Here is a 5,995-nt window from a genome sequence, read left to right as displayed (position 1 = left end):
AATTTTATTGGGTTTAGGTTATTGTACAATCACGATCCCAGGAAACCATGTATTCATTTGATATGTGAAATATGCATTCACATTCTTAAAGAATAGGTAACTGGTAGATTATAATAAGGAAAATGACGTATAGGCTCTATAATGTTTTTAGTGTTTACCCTTTTAGTCCTTTAAGTTATTTTCGTGTTTTATAAGGGAACAAAGTTGTTAGTGACCTGTTTATTTGGTCCCTCTAACCTACTATAACCCATTTTATGTACAAGTGGCTTTTAATTAATTAAAAAAAGTTAAATCCACGTTGTTCATTGTTTGTCCAAGTCTCCATCCCCTCTCTCACACACACTCAAACACACACTTGTTAATCAACCCTTCCTAATCGGCCTTCATCCTCAAGAATGATGTTCCATCAGTCGACCCCATTATGAACAAATGTGCACCTTCTAGTTCAGGTCTCCCTCATGCCTTGATCTTCCCATCTGCAGAAGCGGATAAAACTATTTATTTGCTGGTGGTGAGAGCGTTAATGGTGTCGTTGTGGGCTTTGATTGATTCTAAACAATTGAAATCAGATAGTCTCCACACCTTTAATCCAACTATTTTGTGACAATTATTCAGAACCCAATCATTCATTTCAAAGTTCAACAAGATTCGAGCATGATCTACAATACCGACATATTATTCTTCTTCAAAGATCACCTAAAATCAACAGGAACAGAGAAAACGAAAAACAACCAAGGAAATCAAACTATGCAAGTCAAAGAGAAGAAATAGGGAGATTGATTGTATGATACTTACACGAGGTTTATTCTTGACAACAGATAACATAGAATATCATAGAGAAAAAAGTCAACAAAACTGATGAAACATAGAAGCAGAACGAGCTCCACCTGTGTGGGTGTCTTCTGGTGATTTTTCAAAATGTTAGGTTCATTGCGCCAAATACTCTTAGATTTTTGTGCTCTGCCACCGTCTCCAGTTAGTTGCTTCCAGTTGTCGATCCTCCATCGCCAACGACGAAATACTCACTGAGTTTCTCTGATCGCTTCACCTACCTGACCTTGTCTTGCTAGATCGGGCGTTTTCTTGTCAAAATCCAAATAGAACCCACCGAAGCTTGATTTTGGAGCAGCAAATATATTTGATTTTTTGGAGGATCATGATTTTGACGAAGGGCGTTATTAAAGCCATCACACAAACTGGCTGTTTTGAACTCGTAAACCATGGAATTTCCGATTGCACAAATTTGTTTTTTGGAGCAGAAAAGGCTAATTATTTCTTTTTCCTTTTTTTAATTGTTTTAATTAAAAAAATATAAAAGAAATTATTTGGGTTGCCATGTCATTGGTGATGTGACAAGTTTTGTCTATGTGTCATTGGAACCTGCTAAAACAAGTAAAGGGGATTAAAAAGACAGGTCACTAACAACTTTGTTCCCTAATAAAATACGAAAATAACTTAAGGGACTAAAAGGGTAAACCCTAAAAACGTTATAGGTCCTATACGTCATTTTCCCATTATAATATTTAACTTATTTTTCATATTGAAATTCTTTGATAAATTAGAATACTTACGTACTTGTTTATAAATTCTTAAGGAATTTTGTAAAATTTTATAGGGTTTAGGATTTTGCAAAGTTATGATCACATGAAACCATGTATTCATTTGATATGTGAATTATACATTCAAATTCTTGAACGATAGAGTATACTATTAATTTAACTTATTTTTTATTCAATTTTTTTTTAAAAATTAATAATATTTACGTACTTGTTTATCAATTCTAAAGTAATTTTACCACAAATTACAAAGAATTTATGTTTTTTTTCCGCCTTGTATTACTTTTTGAAACGTATATTCTTCAAGAATAATATTGGCAAAAAGTACTTACGCAAACTTTAAAGATACTGACGTCAAATTCTTATAGTAATATGACCTTTGTATATATTGCAGTGTATTATTTCATTTAAAAGTATGAAAATCGTATTTCATGATGGTTGATTTAAGCCCTTCATTGGATATAAGAAAGTAGAAAAAAGAAGTTGGTTGTGGGTATAGCAAAGCAATGTTACATTTGGATTGAAGGATCTGTAAAAACATAATATGAGAATATGTGGTTATTGAAACATGTGAAACCGTTAATAGAAAGAGTTTATTGTAAGATTTGCAAGTAGTTAATTGATCATGATATGAAGATTTGTCCAGGAATAAATTTAAATGTCATATTTTTGAATCATATTAATGTCACATATACAGTGATTAACCCAATATAAAAATGTTGTGCTATATAAATTGTTGTTAAAAATTGTGTTTAATGTGTGTATAATCACATATTGCATAAACTTTACTCGTAACTGTTATCTAGTTTTATAGCCTAGTAAATGAAACATATTCTTAAAGAATTATACTAATATATGTCCAATGTGTTGTATTAAATAACATGTTACAGCTATAGAACAATTCCTACTTGTAAGTGATTATACATCTCTTGGTGGGACAAATTACTATACCCTACAGACTAATGAAGACGTAATGCCTAAAATCAACGACATAGTTGATTCCAAATTATTGATAATAGTAGTAATCTAGAAGGTGATATTTACATTTCATCTTTTAATCATATTCTTTTGTATTGTATATATACATCACCGTTAGAATTTAAGGGATGAAATTGAGGATTTTGTTATTGAAATTCATTGCATCTAATTTCAATGTTATTATATGAAGATTATAATTGCATAAATTCTTCAAGAATTTCTTCAGTTGTGTATAAAAAATTATGGTCCTATTATACAAAAGGTTATGGTCATACAGTGCTAGAACACTTCAATTCTTCAAGATTTTTTTAGTTGTATAAATAATGAAAGAATGAAATATCTCAAAACCATTTCTGAATCCTAAATTCTACAAGAATATTTTATTTGGTTATAAGTTAAACCGATTCTTAACCTAAATTCTTCAAGAATATGTTTCGTCGTTAAGTTAAACTGATTCTTAACATTAATCCTTAAAAATCAAGTCAAAATTAAAAATAAAACATCATATTCTTCAAGAATTTGTGATTCTTATTTTTCATAAATATTTGATTATTTTTCTTGAAAACGTACGATTCTCATAATCATTATATATGGATTAATTTTTATTTGTTTTGATTTTAATTAATTATTTTGATATAGTTGCCTTAAATGTAGGTAATATTTATTTCTCTCTCTTAATTAAATGTATTAGTTTCCTTTCTAATCAATTAAATGTAATTATATAGTAAATGCTACTCTATGTTAATATCATGCACAACAAGTTCATAACCTTTCATTTTTTTCAATCTAATGGTCAGAATTCGGTCGTACATTCACACAATACTTGTGATTCACATTTAATCATAACCCTATATATATACATACATCTACCTTTATTTTTTATATACAATTTTATATCAAACCTTTTAATTTCAACTCTTCAAAAAATTTCTCTTTTCATTACTATGGATCATAACCCCAACACTCCACCTCTTGGTTTTGCACAATACGAATTTTACGCGAACATCCTCAACACCTAATGCATTCAGTCCCGCCTCACCCCCACCACAATTCACTACAACCATTCCACAAAACCTTTTCAACCCATTTGCTACAATGCAACAAAATACCAAACAACCACCACCCACCCAACAAACGGTACCCGAGACGCAAGCGGGGGGAGCGAAAAAAAACGGTCCAAAAAGGGAGAGCACGAAGGAAAGGGAAAACGGTTACAATCGAGCAATTGGAAGATGAACCTCCAACATGGTGGACCCCAAGGGAGGAATACGCGTTGGCAGTGGCTTGGTGCGGGACATAAAAAAATCCAACGCAAGGAAACGATATGAGAAAAGTTGCTTTTTGGGAAGCTATAATCGGGAAATTTTGTACCATTTTGAAGGATGAAAAGTACCGCAATCACGACATGCTGAGTAGAAAATGGACTCAAATAAGCAAGAAGTGCACCAAGTTCAATTCCATCTACAACAAACTTTCCTCGCACAAGCAAAGTGGTGCGACCGATTTTGACGTTTATAGAGCGGCGAGGGACCAATATCATGTTGAGACCGGTCACGTTTTTTAGCACAATTTTTTTTGGAGATTGTCAAGGAAGATCCAAAGTGGAATAAAATGGACACATTTACGGAACAACAATCGAAGAGGTCGCGCGGCTCGGGTTCAGTCGATGTTTCGGACGCACGAACGAACATCGACCTCAATGCGGACACGGATGAGATACCGGACGACTTCAACGAACTTGAATAGATCTCCCCGCGTTGAGAACCAATATGTCGCGACAAAGCGAGGCGTGCTCAACAACACGTGGATGAAGCCGAAAGTAGACGTCGAGAGCAAGCCGAAATGAAACAAAAATTTGACGATCACAACGAAATCGCACGTGAAAGATATGAGTTGCAACAGGATCATTTGGAGTTCCTTCGTCGTGAAGTCAAGGAAGATCGCATTGCGAAAGATTTGGAAATTCTTCATACTAGCGAGGAGAATTTGCCACCGAGACGGTTGGTGGTACTCCGAAAAGCGAGGGCGAAGATCGAGCAAAAATATTTAGACGAAGACGGACACAGGTGGTGCATGGCTGTCGTCAGCTCATGCCGTAAGGTGTTGGGTTAAGTCCCGCAACGAGCGCAACCCTCGTGTTTAGTTGCCATCATTGAGTTTGGAACCCTGAACAGACTGCCGGTGATAAGCCGGAGGAAGGTGAGGATGACGTCAAGTCATCATGCCCCTTATGCCCTGGGCGACACATGTGCTACAATGGCCGGGACAAAGGGTTGCGATCCCGCGAGGGTGAGATAACTCCAAAAAACCGTCCTCAGTTCGGATTGCAGGCTGCAACTCGCCTGCATGAAGTCGGAATCGCTAGTAATCACTGTATAGTGTTTTTTTTTCGTTGTAATGTTTTTTTTTTGTAAATATTTTTTTTTCGGTCAATGTTTTTTTTTTTGGTCAATGGTTTTTTTTCGTCGTAATGTTGTTTTTAATTAATATTTATTTTAAGTATGTGTTATTTAATTTATATGTTTTTTAAAAATTATTATGACATAAATTAAAAAAAATATAAATAAAATAGAAAAATATAAATTAAAAACATCAAAAAAAAAATTAAATAGAAAATGATAGGTGTTATTATATGTTATTTGGTGTTGTTCATTTCCACCTTAGGTGTTATAACATCAAAAATATGAGTACGATGATGAAGTGTACACTTTGGGTGTGATAACATGTAATAACATGTTACCCACACCCATCAGCCTTATGTTTTCTAAGTCAGTTAAGAGTTTTAGATCTAGTAATAGAACTAAGTTTGTAAATTCAAGAGTTCCTCATTTTTTAAACAAAATGGAGTGATTTATCAAAGGCATATATATGTGTAACATCCGGATTTCCAAGTACATTATTTATTCATTATTTTGGAGATTTTGAGAGAGACTCGGCGAGTTGATCCTTAGACTCGCCGAGTAGAGTCGCGAATTTCCATCCGGGTTAATGACCGGACTCGGCGAGTCGACTAGTGGACTTGGCGAATCCGCGCTCTTTAATGAAGCCCTAATTTCCGGGGATTGAGACCTATTTAAAGGACCTTATGGCCTTCATTTGCGGCTACCAGTTGATCGAGAGAAACCCCAGTGTGTGTGAACATTTTAAGAGAGAGAGGAAGCCATTTTTGATCTTTGTGTGGGTGTTTTTGCAAGAAGAAGGTGGCCAAGGCAAGAGAAAACTGAAGAGGGTGCTAATCTGTGGATTTCAGGGCTTAGGGACTTCATCTTGAGGTAAATGTTCGATCATCTTTTAGTTTTGGTGTAAGTTTTGAGAGTTAGGATTTCTAGCCCCTTTTAGAGTATGATTTGTGAAGCAAATGGTCCCTTCTTGTCTTGAGGCTTCGAATCTGGATCCAAAGAGGTCCAGAGACCTTAAATCCTTGATCTTTATTGAGTGTCATTGAGGGATATGAGTTTTGG

At 34.6% G+C, this 5,995-nt stretch overlaps 1 pseudogene; it reads left to right on the top strand.

The window, feature by feature from the left end:
- The first annotated feature begins 4,528 nt into the window (after nucleotides 1-4,528).
- Nucleotides 4,529-4,886, top strand: LOC145049141 (18S ribosomal RNA; annotated as a pseudogene).
- Nucleotides 4,887-5,995: the final 1,109 nt, after the last annotated feature.

This window comes from Lactuca serriola, chromosome 4 (assembly GCF_051521515.1).
Source record: "Lactuca serriola cultivar US96UC23 chromosome 4, Lser_US96UC23_V15, whole genome shotgun sequence".
NCBI classification, from domain to species: Eukaryota; Viridiplantae; Streptophyta; class Magnoliopsida; order Asterales; family Asteraceae; genus Lactuca; species Lactuca serriola.
Note: the sequence above shows the minus strand (reverse complement) of the source record. Positions and strands in the feature narration are given on the sequence as shown.